Below are 19,248 nucleotides of genomic sequence, written 5' to 3'. Positions count from 1 at the left end.
CTAAAGACTAGCTTAGCGCACCATCTGCTGTTAAAATCTAAGCTCAGAATCGATCCACGAATTGCAATGCATTGAATTATTGTCCCAGTTGTTTATATTGTTTTTACATATTGCCTTTATTTGAACTTGTTTAACAAATATTAGAATTAAAAATGCAAAATTAAACAGATGTAGTTCACGTGTTACCCGTTTCTGTTATTTAGTTTGCACCGTAACGCTGCTGGAGTAGTGTTCGGTGGAGAACTGCTATCGTACCGCCGCCTTGTGTTTCACTCTTAGCTGAAACATCCTGTGACTGCCTCCATAACCTGCCCATAAACAAACAATAAACCACTCTGAGGACATATTTTTACATATAAAGTATTTTTATTCTGTAATCGTTTATTTATATGCAAAGCATCGGGCTTTTCCACGTGACACTCTTTTAGGTGACTCACACCATGTGGCTGTATGATGCTCTACGTAAAATTTAACGATATACAGCACAGTTTTTATAGATAAAATAAAACGTACACAAGCCTGTATTTTACTGAAGTGATGAATCATTTCGATGGTGCCTAGAACTGCGCTCTTCTGAAAAGGATGCAAAATCCTTGCGATAAATAACTCAACCACTGGTTTATGCCTGACCAGGATCCGAGGAGCACAAAAACTACCCAAAAACTGAAAAATTACCCCAAAAATTGCCCAAAAGGCTCAACCCAGCATTTGGGTAGACAAAATAATTTAAAAAATAAACAAAATTTTTTTAGTGTGTGTGTTTGTTTTTTATTTCGAAAAAGTACTCTACACATAAATTGGTAGGGCCCATGCAATCCATCAGATTTTCTTTTTTTTTTTTTTCATTTCTTTTATTTTCTATTATTTAACTTTTTTTTTAATTCAGTTTTATTTTCTTCAAATTGTGTGTTTTATGTTTTGATTTGTCTGGTTTCCACTTAATGGTTTAAGTCACAAAGTATGTCTAATCAATTGAATTCATATTGCAAAACTATTATAACTTCATAATTTTCTGTGATATTATTATACAGTAAATTCCATTTTTTATGACTGGGTTCTGTGATTCTGTCTGCATTTTCAAAATTATAGAAATCATAGGGCCCTATAATGGGTTAAATTCATAAGACACGTTTGTTGCGTTTTCAGCATTATAAAATTTTTTGTCAAACAGCCACCATCTTTGGTTCGATTTAAAGTAACCACTGTCAACATTTTGAAGAGAATATTACTTGACATGTCTATATAATTAATAGGAATGTAATGATTAACCTTGAGCCGGTTGAAAATCGATTAAAATATGTGACGATTCAAATCGCTTAAGATGATATTCAAATCGCGATTGAATTAGGGTTAGGAGTTTATATGAATGAATGTCTGAGCAAAACTTACTGTCTTTAGAAAAGTTTAGATGGTATTTTCTTTTCAATTTGTCTTTGTGTAATGCATATTAAAGTTCATGAGTGCAACGCTGCTTTGTTTACAGCAGAAACCAAGGAAATGCTTTAAGCACCACCTGCTGGCAGAGACTGAATCTGCTGTTTCTGTTTCATGCTCATATTTTTTATGTGTAGTTTCACAAAACAGAATGATGTCCAATTTCATAGGGGTGCTCCTATCAGTATTTTTGAGGCCGATCACAGAAAGCAGTATCTTTTTATAAAAGTCTTCTTTTTATCATGTAGAATTATCTATAGTGATGATCCAATCAAGTTTTTTAGACATTTATTCAGGGCCTGAATTTCATTTGTGAAAATTAATTCCTCTCTTAGAGTCTTTGGGAGAGTATTTTTTTCAATATTTTTTCTTTACTTTTTTTATATATTTATTTCACTTAAATTTTTGATCATGGACTGTATTTTTTGTTTTTACAATCGTGTAAATGTTGCACAATAGCTTACACAGCGCAAGCCTGATTTTTGGAGCTGTATGAGAGGTACACACACACTCTGTTTGCAGTGTGTGTGTGTATGTTGTATGTATGAAGTGTGTAGTCCATGTGTGGTACAGAAGCAGCATGGATCAGTCTGCAACATTTATCCATTATTTTAGATTTTAAACATTGTCACTTAATGCTTTTTCAACATTGTGATTATTTTTTTACACAGTACAATATATCATCAACTATTCAAAGCTTTTTACTTTTGCATTTACTTTTACATTTATATATTAAAACATTTAAACTTATTTTTCTTACATTATCACAAACATTCTAAATTAAAACTTAACTGACAGAAACAGTCAGCTTTACTGCCTTTACTTTTGCATTTACATCTTTATTTAAAAGCAATCTTGCGGTTCATAAAGAACTTTAAAAACATTAAAATTGCACAGTTGTTAACCAGAAAAATAAAAATGCATGTCATTCCGAAAAGGTTGCCGACCCTGGTCGACTACTGGTTTAAATGAAGAGATTTATTTTATTTGTTGCTTATTTAATTGATGTGGGGCTTGTTTTAAAATTTGATTAAGTTTTGCTATTTACACTTAGCAGACGCTTTTATCCAAAGCAAAGTAACAAATGAAGACAACAGAGGACCAACAAAGGAGCAATAACATAAAAGTACTATTAGTATAGTATTATTATAGTGTTATATTTCAATTTCACAAAGAAACATGCAGAATTTTCTTCAAGCAATGACAAAAAGACACATTTAAATTTATAATTGGTCTTAAATCTCACTTGTTTTTTTTAAATGTGAATTGAATCGTGACTTGAGTGAGTCATTACATCCCTAATAATTAACATCCTAATAATGCATTGGTTTAATGGCTCAGATTTTAAAGTAACTCTGTCGTCCTCTGGAGGACTGAGATTTATTAGAGTCGCAGTAACACAAGAGCGTGTGTTAAGTTTGCACAGTGGTACTGCAGGCTTGATTTGCGTTAGTCATTATTTCTGGGCATATATTGCATATAAAACAAGTGTAAGACACTGAAAAGGTGGAAGTATTGTGTATCATGAAACTGCTGCAATACCCAGATCTGTCCTCATTTAGACAACACGTGTTTCTGTTCTCTGTTTCACTGCAATGCTGTTTTCTTGAGTAAGAAGCAAAGCTCAAGCAAAGACAATGAGACCACAAGGGAGAATGTCTTATTTGTGTCCACTTTTATATCCCAGAGATCATATATATATATATATATATATATATATATATATGAATGGAGGTCAGATTAGTTTTTATAGATGCATATTTGGTACTTTTGAAATGCATTTTATTAATAGATTTTTGTAATTATCATTCGACCCTTGTCTCAGACCCAAATATTCAATTTTAAATGATGAAAATCCATCATTAAAAAAGTTGATCTGCACAGACAGTTTTATGACTGCTCCTAACTTGTTGCACAACTTTCACCAGAACTATCGGTTTCCCTCTAGTTTCACCAAATTTAAGTGCACTTGTTTACTAAGACAAAAGTGTTAAAGAAGAGCTTGAGATGAAATTTGAGACGTGATGTTTGAAGAAAATACGGGGGGAAAATCGTTTTAGTTTATTCAACCAATAATTGAATGTAGAAATTATAGTTAAAAAGCAATAAAAGTAAAGAAATTGTGCATTTATTTTAAAAAATGGCACCAAAGAATTGATATACATTTGAAATTGCTAATGATATGTTGTATTAAAAGAAATGAGAGACAAGATTGAATTCTTCTGTATGAATCTTGGACTTTGTTCTAGGCAAGTTAAGCTAGTTAGCGTTAAATGTGTATTTTAAATGTTTTTTTACTGAAAGTAAACCGGTTCAAAAGCTCTCTCTAAACTGTTGCCAGAGTTTAGTAACCTACATAGTATTAACAGACCATTTTAATAATGTTTTAAAGAAGAAATGAAGGCGTGGTAATAGAAAATGTGTTTATGGTTATCATGCAATTTTCACTTCTGTATTCAGAGACTGATTTGGTAAGCATCTCATGGCTTATTGTGGTTTGTTTTAAACCACGATAGAGGGGTTCGTTGTGGGATTTCCTTTATGTATTTCAATGTTTCATGGCCTTATCTCGAGTTCATCTTCTCAGATGATTTGAAGGCAACGTGAATAGGGTTGGGTATCATTTGAATTTTAACTTTGTTTGAATTTTATTCTTATCAATTCATAGTTTTGCATTGAATAAAATATGTTTTCGAGGTTATAGTGATGTAATTGTATGCATATTTTTCACGCAAAACAGTTATTTCCCCTCTTGCTCTTAAATGGTTTAAAATGAAATTAAAATGCACATGTCTTATCGAAAACCTGGTTCTTGTACATTCAGAACCCAACCCTAAACATGAAATCAAAATTTACCCAATTTACTTTTATAACACGTTTTGGTCTTATTGCACACCATTTTTGTCGTTCCAAAGAAAAAAAAAAAGAAAAAAAAACGAAGTGTGTTTTTCATAATCTTTCATCAGAATGTAATAACATCAACTAGGTTGTAGGGCTGCACAATAAATCGAATTTCTAATCACGATTACAATTAAGAATGCCACAATTACGTAATCGTTCAAATCTGCAATTAATCGTTCAAAGTCCACTTATATTATTCTGCATGCTTAAGATGCATTTTTTCTTTCTATACGTTATCTTAAGGGTTTTTCCATTGTTTTAGTATGACATTTAATACCATTCATATTTGTCAAAAAATTATATATAATTTGAAGATATCAATCCGATGTATATTTGACATTTGAGACTTAATACTATAGAAAGTTTTTCAATTAGCGTTTGCAGCTTGTTTGTTTTCTTATAAAAATACGGCATGCAGTTGCATCAAACAATGGTATAAACATCATTCAATGTACATTGTGATAATCATGATTAATAATCGCAATTATAATTTCAAGGCAAAAATCGACAGTTATGATTTTGGTCATAATCTTGCAGCACTACTAGGTTGCGTGAATTTTAACCATTCAGCACCGAGGGTGTGCCTGGAGGGATGTAGTCCTTCGCAGTCCACTCCAATCCATTCCTGATGGATAAAATAAAAATTTCTATTCAGCTTCCTGTTTTACATTTTAAGTATGTCTCATTTACAGGTGCCATTTTATGTTAATTTTCAAGTTTGCGTGTGATTTTTATAGGGTTTGTATGTAACATCAGTGCACTTGAACTGGTGCGCCACCTGTGTCTGCGGGAGAAGCTGAAATATTTGAGCATTTGACCTTGATCTGTGAAATAGGCCAAGAGAAAAACAGGTGTTCACTGTGTGAAAAGAGTGTTTTCCACTTAGGCTGCTCACAGGCCTTCTCTGAGACAGGTTTCAGAGCACTAGCACTAATTTGGTTGTTTGCCATTGTGGCAGGTCTTATGGGATTGCGATCTGTTAGAAACACAATGAAACATAAAGCCGCTGTATCCACTTTTCCGGACACAAGATCAGTGTGGTTTACAAATCAGCAGCTTTTGTTTGCAACAGTGAATTCATCCTCATGATGAAGCTGACAGGAGATATGCTTTTTATTGAACATATCAGTCACAAATAAAATTGTGGAATGTTCTAAAGTGGTGACGGTGCATCGTGTGTAAAGGTGAGCACGTCTTAAGCATCTAAATGTACTAAATGAGAACAACTGGGTCCTTTTTTCGCTTCATGCTCTCTTTTGAGTCAACCGAAAGTCTGTGTTTCATTTAGAGACGTGGTAGTTTGCAGTTTTGCACAGACTATCAAACATGCACATGCATACTAGATAGTTGCGGAAGTAAAACTAAACAACTGAGGATTGCACACCATGTTTAAATCCTTTTGAGTACGCTCTCACAGAAGCGCGTGTCTTGTTGCTAGATTAATAAAGACTGAAATAAATGTATTGTTCGTTGTTTGTTCATGTTAGTAATGGAACCTTATTGTAAAGTGTTACCAAAATATCAAACGTTTAATACGATCCAAATGGATGGAATCATTTATAAAAAGCATTAAATAAAATGTGGAGCCTGTGCCCATTATACACTGAAATTTCTGTGAAATCTGTCAACTCCAGCTACCCGATATCTGCCGACTTCTAAAACGTTTAAAGTAGAGCATTCCTGCCTTTAGCCATTAAGTCTGCAAGTGTGATGTTGTCTAATGGTTTGAACTCTGTTCAGTTTGAGTCAGTTCTTGACTGATTTAAGCTAGAACAAGGCTATATGTCAGTAAGCTCAAATCTGACTCTGCAGGAAGGCAGGGGTGTTTTTATGCACTAAATAGTTTCTGTGGTTAAACAGCTATAGGGTTAATTCATTTTATTAGGCCTTGTGGGGAAACTGGTGGTTAAATTATGATCATGCTGTTACCACATGGTATAATCCATATGGTCTAATTCTTCTGTAATGCCAAAGGGCCTTAAAAGTGACTCCAGCTTGAGATGTAAAAATGGCAAGACTTTATTTTAACTTGTCATTTATTAGTGCTTTTATTGGCGATTGATTCCTGAATATAACTACGTTTTGTGAAGAAAATGTGTGGTTCTTCCCAATGCAGAACTCAATGCTAATGTGGTATGCAGTTTTTGAGTAGAATTTGGAAAATCATCATTTTGATTGCTTTCAAAAGTAAAAGCACACCTGGCCTCAGCAGTCCGTGTGATTGGAGGTAGGCGATCATTCATGTCTCTAGCACAAACGGCGCGGGATGAGTCGGAGTTGCACGCTAAAGTTTAATACTTCTGGTTTGGGGGTTGTTGAAATGTGAATTGCAGTCGCTATTCAAGGACACTGGAAGTCTGTTAACAAATGATCATCATTGGCTTAATTATGAAAAAATGTCAACGGAAGCCCTGAGGGAGTTTTCAGGCCAAAGATATTAAGGTCCTTTTGTGAACAGAGCAGTTTTCTTGTATGACTTTTGCTCCAGTCAGTCTCAAGCAGTCGAACCCTTGACAGAGTCCTATATAAAGCCTAATAAATGGATTTTGTGTCTTTCACGGGCATGTGGCCATCCTGTTTAACACCCTTAATTAAGTGGCACCCTTTCCCCGGACTCTGCATAAATGAACAGGCCTGGACTTCTCCTCTAGACCTCATGTCAACATTAGCATCACATAAATGACTACAGGATGATCATGTTTTGTGAGTTCAGCTGTCCTGATATTATATGGCCTTTCTCATCGACAGGGGGCATGGGATATCTGAACCTTGGCCTTGATTAAACAAACACACACAGAGCTTTTCTTTAAGATGATGAATTGTTTTTAAACTTGAGCTTTTCTAAGGCTGTGCAAGTTGGAGTATAGTATACGTGCTCATGGAAAATGGGTTTTCAGTGACTCTTGAATTAACGGTTCGCCCAAAACATAAAATTTACGTTGTTCCAAATGTACGATTTTCTTTCTTCTGTAGAGCACTGAAGGAGATGTTTAGAAATGTGCTAATGCTGCTCTTTTCCATACAGCAGCTGTCAAGCACCAAATAGTCACCGTTTCCAAAAATGTTTATCTAAAAAGTAGCTTATACAACTTGTACATTATTCCAGTGTGTAAGTAAGCAATTTCAGAATTGGGTTTTCTGATCATCATGCGCGTGGTTGCCAGTTGGGGAAGATTGTTCCCCTCTGGAAGAAAATGTATATAGTTTAAGTTTATTTATTTTTTTGTTTTTAATGGGTGGATTTAAGCTCTTAAAGTCTGGCCTCAAACGCGAAAGTTTGGCAAATAGTAAATTAAAATGAAACCTTTTCAGGATTAGAAAAACAGCGGGTAAATATCACAGATGTTTATGCTTAATAAATCAATTGAACGCGCAGGCTAAATTTCAGCTTTCCTACAGTATATCTCAAACAGCAGAGCATGGTGCTAGAAAAGCCAAGGTAATGGGTTCGAATCCCTGAGAAGCAAGAACTGATCAAATGTGTTTGAATGTAATGCCAAATGCATAAATATGTAAAACTTTGCGCAACACACGAGTGTTTGTGGTCACAATAATAAATGAAATCTCAACAACCATGAGCCCACATTTACATGTCAACACCTACAGTTACTTATTCCACATGTGAAAACATTAGCCATGTTTAATCAATTTCCATATAGCAGTCTTAAAGGTGCCAGAGCAAAACATCCTGGTTTATTCAGAGCGGATTGATCCAGGAAGTAAAAAAGACTTTTGTGTTTATAATAACCGTAAATATCTTTATGAATTGACTTCTTTTTAAATATCTCCTGTAGACCACTATGAAGTGTTGACTGGTTGAATGACCATCACATCAGCTCAACTGGTCTGGTTGAAGTTCTGCTCCTCTGCTAGTTCTTCAGTGTGTGTGTGTGTGTGTGTGTGTGTGTGATGTGTCAGAGGAAGTGAGGCAGTGCTGGAGGGGAAAACACACAGACTGCATTCCAGCAGGCACCAGAGTCTGTGATTTGAGCGCTCTGTCAGAGGCATTCGGTTTCAGCGCTGGGCCTGGTTTACAGCTACTGCTCAGACCGGCCACTTCTACCTCAGAAACCAGCACTTCAAATCTGCTGGGTCAGTATATAGTCATGGATTCTGATGTTTTATGATGGAATCTGTATTTTGGTACAGACTCTCTTCAAACTATTCAGCACCATCAGTATCATCTTCTGCACACTTGAGGATCATATTACTGCTGATTCATTGAATCATTGAATCAGTGAACTGCTGGCTGAAGAATCTCTGCAGCGGGAGTAGTTGCAAATTCATGAAGAAGTCGGTGCAGTTTGTGAAAAGGATAATTTTTTTCAGTAGTAATCAGCCCAAAAGAATGATTAATTCACAACTCTGACATTGCTCTCTCTTTATTTTGAACTGGTAAAAAACCCCAAAAAGGAACCGTTTTTATGAAATATAGTAAAATAATATTGTGGATATATTGTGCTTAGTTATGCAGTAAAGTAAGTTTGTCAAAATACAAATACTGTAGGATGATTGCAAAATGTAATGAAGTTTTTAACTAAAACTAAAACTTTTTAAAGTGGTTTTCTATTACTGTAATTGAAATATTATTTTCAGTAGCTGAAATAAACTAGAATATACTTTGCTGGTCAAAGATTTGTAATAGTCAAGCTCTATTATGCTCACCAAGGCTGCATTAAAAAAAAAATAAATAAATAAAAATACAATAATATTGTGAAACATTATTATAATGTAACATTAAAATGAATTCTGAAGGATCATGTGCCACTGAAGAAAACTGGAATAATGGCTGATGAAATTAAGATTCGCCATCACAGGAATAAATTACATTTTTAAATATATTAACAGAAAACTTTTATTTTAAATTGTAATAAGATTTCACAATTTAACCATTTTTAGTTAAGTAATTAATGAAATGTTTTCATTTATTTATCCATCCATAATCATGGCAAACCTTTATCTGGCAGTGTAAGCGTAAAATAAATATGTGAAAGATGAAAAACGTAAAATAAAAACACGAAAACTTTTTGCCTAAAAAAAATAATAATACAACTAAAATTTAAATATAAATATAGCTAAATAGAAATGTTTAATATAAAACAAATACAATTGCAAAAGCATAAAAGAACATTGCTGAAACTTATTTAAATTATGAATAAAAACTATAATATTCAAATATAAAAAAACTAATAAATACTATATTAGTGCAATAATAATACTAAAATAAGAGACTAACAAAATGCTTTGTTAGTTTACCACAGTCTGATTGTAAGAATATGGTTTTAAGTAATTATGATATCAAAATTGAAAAAATGTGTTCTTGATGTCCCTGATATTGTTTTTGATGTATCAGTAAAACAGTCAATATCAATATAAACCATTTAATATAATAACTAGTCGAATCATTAGCCACACCGATACAATAATTGACATTAGTTCTGCTTCATTCAAAAATATGTGACCTTTTGGTGCATGTTTTTAAAAGGAAAAGGCTTGTCCAGAGTAGACACCTTGAGACGCCTTGCTAAACTTCCCTTTCCTTGTTCCTTCTCGCTCACGGCTGCAACCACAGTCTTCGATCAGCTGTCAAAGTATATTCAACTGCAGATGAGCACGGACGGACGAGCTCGACACGTGCGCAGTATCACCTACTTGACTCGCTCTTTCTCAACACTCACATCCATCCTGCGCTGTTGTACACAGACTGTCCACAGGGGGCAGGGGGGAAACGCGATGCCAGCTCAACTTCGTGATGTCTGTGAGCCATCGGCGATGGCATCTTCTATCAGCTCAATCCTAGTTGAGTGTGATCCATACTAGGGCTGTAAAAAAATGAATAAAATTACATTTTGGAGTATTTGTCGAATTAAAAAAAAAATTGTTGCATTCGAATTTTAGGTGCGTGTAAAGGAGGCAGCCTTATCAATGGTGCATGAGATGCGATGACGATGTAAGTGTCGTTGAATTTAAATGTTTTTCTTAGCTTATCCAGTTGAACCGACTAGAGGCATTGCTGCTGCGTAGTTCATAAAAAATATTGTTGAAAAAGAGAACATCAGTGTAGAGAAGATTTTGTTTACGTCAAAACGGAAACCAAGCCGTTCACACAGAATGCATATTTATTGCATTTTCCAGAGGGACATTTATCACTGTTGCGCTCGCGTCTCGCACAAAAGCGTTACTGTGAAAAAATTACTGTAAGTTATTTGTATTAATTAATTAGCCTACATACGTGATGCCGTTTTTTTTTTTTTTTTTTTTTCGTTTAGACAACTTAATTGTATATGGTTTATAAACATTATAACACGTTAAACATTATAAACTTTTTTCAAAGATAGGCGTGTTATTTTATTGCTTTGAAGAAACGTACATTAGTAATATTTTGCACGATGCGCCCTCTTGTGGCCACCTAACTGAAATTATGCCTTTTAAATTCATATATTGATAATATTTAAGTACAAAATTCTAATTTAGTTATTCAGTTATTTTGACAGCCCTAATCCATACTGATGGATGGACATATACTTTACTGATCCTCATGTGAAATGTATATCCATAACACATTGAATGATGGAAACCTCACACATACCACAGTGTGGAAAGTGGCATCGCTCTGTAATTTAACCCTCATTAATTCTGCCATTCGTCATTACCCATCACTCCCCTGTCGCCCTTTCTCCCGGGATCTCCTCTGTCTCTGATGGCACTTGAAAGCATCTCCCAGCCCGTCAGATCTCGAGGGTGGGCGCCTTCGGCTGTCCATCACTCATCACACACTCGCTGTGTGCTCGTCAGGCCCTGGTGGAGGCTGAGACACTGCAGAAGAACTGAAGGAAGCAGTGAGCGACGCCATCACCCTCACCTCATCTAGACACAATAGAGAGAGGAAGTCATGCACTTCTTACACTGCAGCAGAATGTGTGTGGTCTAGCTCTGTTGCCGCAATGGTTGCAGCATTGCTAAGCCAGCTGTAGACCTCATTTGTTTCTGTTTGCAGTGCACACTTGTCTTTTTGGATGTGCAGGTTTGTAGTAACAGTTTCCAGGGGAGTGGTGAAACTTACTGCAGGTTGCAAAAACAAAACAGGATTACCTGTTAACCCGCGAGCACTTCAGATTGTTAGCAGTGACATTAACCTAAAGGAAGAGCTATAATGTCAGAGTTGTTGTCAATGGCAAGCCGGGGAAAACATCAGTAATGAACCTGCGGTTTTCGGATAAGGTGGGATTCTTTCAGTTTTTGTGCATTTTGAGCATTTGTGTATCCACCACAGAATTATTTATTAGCACGCTGCATGTAAAATAAAAATCAGAGGCACTCAAATGTCTCAGTGTAGCCATTATCATGAGAAGCTTTGTATATACTGTATATCTGTGAAACGCGGGGCCTGTTACAAAAACTTGTGAGCTGCCTAAATAGGCCGCTACCTTTTAAGTTGGCACTCTAACTAAGATGGAAGCTTGTAAGACTGATTTAAAACTTTTTATGTAGACAGCATCTCTTCGAACCACACAAATAAAGCACTGCACCGGAGACTTGACTCGCTTTTGACTCCAGTAGCATTTGATTAGCATGTCGCTACGCTAACAGCTCAGTACTCTAATGAAAATAAAAATCTATATATATTACAATTAGCTGCAAGCCGTGCTGTCAAATTCTCAAATGAGTCATACAGTGCAGTTTATGTACTGATTAAGCAGGTTCATTGAAAAAGACCTGGCTCAAAAGAATTGGCTCTGATTGATAATGAATAAACATTGCTCTCACATTACGGAGCCGATCCAGTTGCTTTTAGTTAGAACAGTATGTTTTTATGAAATGTAGTAAAGTAAGATTCACTCACCTTTGATTTTTGATGTTTGAGCGTGTTATGTTAGCATGTAGAGAAGTAAAACTCAACTTGCTTTTGGTTCCAGTAGCATTTGATGTTAGCCTGTTGCTAAGCTAACTGCGCAGTATTCACACTCAACTATGAAACTTAACCAAGGTTTTACTACAAAAAAGAAAAAAAAAACTCTTGGTAACTATTGATTACTACACTAACCATAGTTTACCCATGGCATTTGTAGTAAAGCTATGGTTATAAAAATGGAAATCTACGCCAAAAAACATGGTTACAGATTTCCTATCAGATGGCAAATAGATGCATAGAAGATGTCTTTAAGATGTTTCTGATTTAGAATGTATGTAAAAGTGACATCTGAGAGACTGTTAGATGTTTGTACACAGCAGATGAAGTGATCTTTAACAGACATCTAGCAGACGTGTGCTAGCTATCTGGGAACAGCCCAGTTTGTGAACGAGTTATTCAGTGCAGTTATGAACTGATTCAATGGGTTCATTGAAAAGAATTGGTTCACAAGAATGATTTTTTAACAATTTGGATATTTCCTTTTACGTTTCGGTGCTGCTCTTGGTTTCTTTCAGTTTGATATAAAAAGCAACAGGATGTTTTCTAGGGCTTGGAAAATAAATCGTCGCGAAACGAGAAATGCTTACGCATCGATTTTGAGATTTTTCGAATGCATCACGATTCTTTCTTGAGTCGATTCTGAGCTTAGTTTTGAACAGCAGATGGCGCTGCATGCTTTAGAAACCGCCGTACTCTGCTTGTTTCCAAATCCTTACACACACTTGAACCTCAAATAGTCATTCATTAAATTTGAAAAGGTTGAAGCGAATTACAAAAGGTGTTCACAGCGGGCGATGTTTACATGAATCTGGCATCTTAAAAGCATTCTGAGCCTAGACTCAGCCAAACAGACGAGCTCACTTCTTCATGAGCGTTTGAGTGTGCAGATAAAAAAAAAAAAAATAGAGTAGAGCGCCATCTGCTGTTAAAATCGAAGCTCAGAAGACAGAGTCGCAATGTATTCGAAAGAACTGTGAATACATCCACGAATCGATTCTGCATCAATATATCATCGCAGCCCTAATGTTTTCAGGAAATGTAGTAAGGTTTGTAACTCTCTTTCGACTGCAGCACCGTTTGATGTGTTAGCATTTTGCTAAGTCAAAATTTTAGTATCCTAGTTAACATATAAATACGCAAGAAGTTGCAACAATTAATTTGATCAGTGGTCTCGGTGCAGTACGTTGTGAGTCTTCTCTGTGATATATGTGATCCTGCCTTAGAACTTGACCAAACTAGGAGTTTTCTTAAATTTCATATATTGAACATTCATTCAACTTCTGTATGTAGTTATAATGCAGAGCTATTTTGTGCTTTTTGGCCTGTTCTAGCATTCGCATGTGAATTTCTCCTTTCACTGGTCTCAGTTTTAATTGGCTTTCAATTGACGCATGTCGTGAAGAGAGTGAGGTGATCCAGACCGCCTCTGCAGTTCCTCTTGATCTTATCAGGGTCATTGAATGTGTGGATGGATGTTGAGAAGATGACCTCAGATTGGCTCTAAACAGGATTTAATGGAGAACACACTTCGTCAGGTTGGTTCAGTTCATTACTTTAGCTTTAGTTTTTTATGTAACGCACAGTTAGATATAGATTCACAAACATAAGGTTAAAAAAACATAACACAGATTTGGACACGGTTACAACAGCAGCATCTTTTTATCTCCGGTTACAAACATAGAAAACAGAGTTATCAATCGTTTGTACTGTACATTTAAAATATATCTATTTCACTTCATTTTTGTGAGTGTATGAATGTAATTTTGTTTCAATTTAACTAATTTTTTTTTTATATATATTTGCATATATATCATATATATCATACTGGTTATTGGCCAGTAACTTTCACTTAATGTTAATATTTAAAAACACTAATAATGTAATTAAAACTCTCCTGACAAAAAGTAATCTTAAGTAAATGTCTAAATGATTTTTCTTACTGTATAAAGTTATGTAGCATAAATTTACTTCTAGCTTTTATAGAATTGTTGTCTCTTGTCAGTTTTATTCATTAGATCGTATCAATACAGTAGTACTAACTGCTTATGAAACCATAACATAAAAATAATTTCATCATTGCATTCTCACCAGATTCTACAAATAATTTGCTATAGTTTAATGATGCATTCTGGGTCGGCTGCTTACACCGTAAAATAATATATGTGTATGATAATTTATATTAAAAAAAAAAAAAAAACTTTTTATTAATGGTCCCGATGAACAATATAACTACTGTACTTCAGTGCTTCTTATTGATTATGTTGTCATTACATATATATATATATATTTGTTTTGTTTCATACTTTATCTCATGACAAGTTGGCTAATCATTTGTAAAATAATTTGCACACGTTCAGTTCAAGTTTAGTTGCATAGTGCTTTTCATGATACAATTCGTTGCAAAGCATCTTTACAGAAATTATGTTTCTACATTATATTTAGTAATATCTTGTCAGTGGTGAATGTTACATTGATGTACATATGGCAGGAATGTACGGTAAAATTCAGTTAATGATGTAATCAGACAGAAGATGAGGGACTTGTGGGACAAACCAACCCTCAGATGAGCACAAAGCTTTCTGGGACGGCAGAATCTAGGGCTGAGAGACAGATGGAGAGCGAGGAGAGCGGCTCACTTCAGCTCTCGTGCTCTCAATAGTGTGACTGGTGTGCAGATGTTTTGTGCTCTCTTCTGTGAAGTGCATCTCTCTTTAACCTGCTCAAGTCCTAAAGCTTGAAGAGCACCGATGCACACGGCAAGAGGTTTGGCGAAGCTCACATGTTTATCAGACAGCAGCACATGAAAGTTGCAGAGTTGAGCGCGATTCTTTTGTGATGATGAACTCCGACAGCGTTTCTTTTTTAGTGAGCAAAGAGCTGCAGAGAGCTTCTGTTTTGTAGCTTTGAGATTCAGTCCACATGTTTGCTGTGTCTTCAATGGGTCAACGGATCTGGAGTGTAGAGTTCAGAGTCTAAATTCTATAAAGTCTCTTTCTATGACATGCATCATTTCCTTCCTTTTTCTTCACTTCAAACTCCTATTTAGATCCTTTAGCGTGGGCAGGTTTCTAAATGGGTCTGATAGCTTATTTTTTAATCGGTTAAAGCATTTCACATTATCGTCAGTATTTCTACAGTTAGTTATTCTATTCTAATTAGTATTATGTGTGTAATTGCTAAGATTAGTTTTTTTATGGGTCAGTTCGCCAAGACTGAATCTTTAATATTGTGAGATATTATTACAGTTTAAAATAACCATTTTCCATTTGGTTGTATTTTCAGCATCGTTCCTCCAGTCTTCAGTGTCACATGATCTTCAGAAATCATTCTTATTTGCTGCTCAAGATACATTTGTGATTATCAGTGTTAAAAACGGTTGTGTATGTTTGTATTGTTGTGGAAACTGATACGTTACGATGAATGTTCAAAAGCACATTTATTTGAAATCGAAGTCTTTGGTAACATTATAAATGTCTGTACTTCCACCTTTGATCAATTTCATGAGCCCTTGCTGAATAAAAATGGTAACTTTTTTTAAAAAGTAAAAAATAAAATAAAAATTATAATACTCAGTAGTGTAAATCTTGACACATGTGTCTAACCAGTGTTTAGTTGGTGAGATTTGAGCAGGAACACCTTGAAAAGCAGAATAAGAAGACTACCACAGGTCATGAACAGACAGATGACCGGTCATTTTAAGAAGGAAAGTAGCGATGGAGAAAAAGCTGGTTTAGGACAGAGAATGTGACGGTCAGATGAGCGTGGGGCGTATGATTGGCCTTCGGTTTGTGATCTCTGGCTGTGAACTCAGCTATGCGTTGGGAGTCAGTGGGCTGTAGGCTTCATCTGCCAGAGTTAGGGAGTGACTCTCAATGTCTCTGCACTCTGTTGTTAACTTTGCCTCCCATCGTTCATTAATCTAATTAGTGAAACTGCAAGAGGTTTGAAAGTCCTCGTAATAGACCTCATAAAATAGATCTGGTTTACCTTGCAGGCGAGTTTATTAATGGAGACGTGCACGTTTAGAAATGTGTGAGAACTTAAATGAAAAAAAAAAAAGCTATCGTGTTATATCATTCGCCGCAGTAACCACTGTCTGAGAAAATACCTCTGGTCAATCTTGTTTGGGGTGTTCAGAATGTTATTTTTTATCATTTTCATGAGATTAAAGTATATTTATAATGCAATGTCTTTATCACTGCTTAAAATACAGTGAAATATGTTGTGCGCCTTATTCTGTGTAAGAAGCTTCTCGCAGAACGATTTATTTCAAACACTCGACTGACGCTATGAAGCGAGCTTGGAGTAAAAATATGTTATTAAATGTGGTATTTTCACATGCTTTTAGATGGGGCAGCATTTATTACGCAGAGCCGTAGTTCACGGAGAAGATTCGCAAACAGCTGTCATTATCGCAAATGATTTCTGCAATTTCATAATCACGCAATAAAATGTATTTAATTTTTTTTGCGTAATTTGTCAGTGAACTAGGGCTCTGTGTAGTAAATGCTGCTCCACCTGAAAACACGATGATGATTTATTGCTGATTACAGAACCAGCTTAACTATCAAAATGTGCATGACAATTGCATTTGATTAATCATGCAGCCCCTAGCATACAATTTAACTAAATATTTTAAAAGTTTACCAAAAAATTAATTTCTAGGAGTAAATTTTATTTATTAATTTTTTCTCAAATTGAGTTTTCATAAATACAAATATTTTCTGGATTCCATTTTAATTATAACAATCAAAATATTTTTATATAATTTAGAAATTCTAACTTAATTTATCATCTTTTTTCAACAATACGTATGCACTTAATTAGGCATAAACGCAGTTAATCGTTTAAAACAATTCATATTTTTAAAATGCTGTCATATCGAAATTAAATATTATTTTACCTAAACAGAGTGCTGCACAACATTATTACTATCATCTACTATTAAACTATGCAAGAATAAATATTACTTTGTACGCTCTTCTGTATAATAGTTAAATGCATGATCATTACTATTGTAGCACATTCTGCTATACAATAGAAAATATTAAGATGTTAAAATAATATGTTGAGGGAAATTAACGGATTGGCAACATAAATCACAGCCTAAGGTATTGTACTCCTTTTTGGTGCATTTCCGATTCTTTTACTGACATCTGATTTCAGTTTGTCCGGTATGATGTCAGGATCATAGATGGGAAGCCACTTTGGCTCGTTAAAAAAAAAAGAAAAAAAAAAATTCTGCATTTAAAATGAAACTGCACATCCTGCTTTCGCTGTTTGCGTCCTACTTTTGCATCTGCCTTTTCTCATCTTCCTGATTCATGTTTGGACAATAAACAATCGCTGCCCATCATTCTAGAGGAAGTGATCTCTCGCTTTGAATGCACAGACATAATTTGACTATATACTCTCTTCTGGCAGTCGTTGCGTTGATGTCTTAAAACAATTGTCATCTTCCTCAGCTATTTATTTAGCCAAATTACACACAGTCTCTAGGCAGATTCTTGTCTTTGGTGAATAAACAGTTGATCATTCCCTGCGTACCCTACAGAGGGAGTGTCCAACAGCGCCCTAGGCAGCATACATGCCAAACACTTTGGACTGGAGATGTGTGTTGCATCGGTTGGAGTCTGTTTCCATTAGTTGTTTTCCTTTCTTGTGTTTGTCTTTGAGAACATAATGCACGTGGTGTTGAACTTTGGTGTTTATTCTTTTCTAGGTCTGCCATAGAGCATCTCTACGAAGATATCCACAGCTTTGATGCAGCACAGGTAAGCATTTACACTGGCGTTACATATTCTGAGTGGTTGTCTGAGCATTGCTAGGTGTTTGTTAAAGTTTTCTCGGTGGATGCTAGGTAGGGAGGGGGGATAAAGATGTATTGAAAAAATGTATGTTGATAACGATGATAAGCTCTGGACATTTTTACTTGGTGTTGATTAATCTAACAGCCGATCATAAAGCAATATACAGAAATAAACACGACAGCAGCTAGTCAGTATATGTGGCAAGCATGTTTGGCCTGTTTCTCTGTGAATGAATGGCACAGTTTTGTCTACACAAACCCAAATGTGGAGTGCTCGTGGTGCTTTCAGCATCTGCATCTTAATATATGAGGAAATGAACACTTAAACTTCATCTCCAGAGCTGCTCTGGTAGTCACTTCACCAGGACTTTACAGTTTCATTTAAGTTTCAAATACACAACGAAACACTTCACAATTGAAACTTAAAGATACTTTGATGAAAGCCATCAAAATAAAAGTTTGGTTTAACTTGAAGAAATTGTGACAGAAACTGAAATGTAATAAAGTAATGATAATAAAATTCATATTTTTAAGAAGTATCATACAACCAAGATATTTTTTCATCCATGTTTTAATTCACACAGTTCTGTTGTGCAGCATCTTATTTGACAAAACAGAAATGCAATGTTTTGTTGTAAATGAATTGTTAGATTTTCATTTGATTCCATTTTAAAAGAATGATCAAACTTTTATTTACTCATTCATTAGAAACCATTGATGATACATTTGTTTTAAATCATAAAACACAGAATCCAGAAAAAATAAAATGGAAAACAATTTTGATCACATTCATTCTCAAGGTCTGTCTGGAAAGCATTTTCTTCCCCATTAATTTGTAATCAGTATTTTGTTAAATATTGATATCAAATCATATGGGAAAACATATTGTTATAATATTTTGTGTTAACAGAAAAATGCAACACTTTTTTTTCTGTTGTGTTGTAAATGTTAAATGAATTGTATCCTGACAAGATGAATAAAATAAGAAATAAAAATATATATTTTCTCTGACACTTTTTTTTTCCCCCTACTGTTGCATAAAATTTTAAACACATTTTTTGTCTTAAGATAATTCATATAAATTCAAGACTCCTGACAACATGAAGAAAATACATACTACACTTTTATTTTTTAGCCTATCTCTCTTTCAGTAGCAGAAATTTAAATGTGAGATTTTGGAAATTATATCTAA

General features: G+C 34.9%; 1 protein-coding gene across 3 annotated transcripts in view; it reads left to right on the top strand.

Moving 5' to 3' along the window:
- The window catches only part of LOC113066312 (cytoplasmic protein NCK1-like), a 41,781-nt gene that overhangs the window by 3,747 nt on the left and 18,786 nt on the right, over window positions 1-19,248 (top strand). The window contains exons 1-2 of one of the 3 annotated variants that reach the window (XM_026238192.1): window positions 11,365-11,556; window positions 17,970-18,021. The gene's annotated coding sequence lies outside the window, so the exon portion shown is untranslated. Of the gene's footprint in view, window positions 1-11,364; window positions 11,557-13,678; window positions 13,783-17,969; window positions 18,022-19,248 lie in introns of those variants that run through there. The other 2 variants (XM_026238191.1, XM_026238190.1) reach the window with 2 other exon arrangements.

The sequence above is a fragment of the Carassius auratus genome, chromosome 49, assembly GCF_003368295.1.
Source record: "Carassius auratus strain Wakin chromosome 49, ASM336829v1, whole genome shotgun sequence".
Classification (NCBI taxonomy): Eukaryota; Metazoa; Chordata; class Actinopteri; order Cypriniformes; family Cyprinidae; genus Carassius; species Carassius auratus.
The sequence above is the reverse complement of the archived record's forward strand: the minus strand, read 5'-3'. Positions and strand labels throughout refer to the sequence as shown.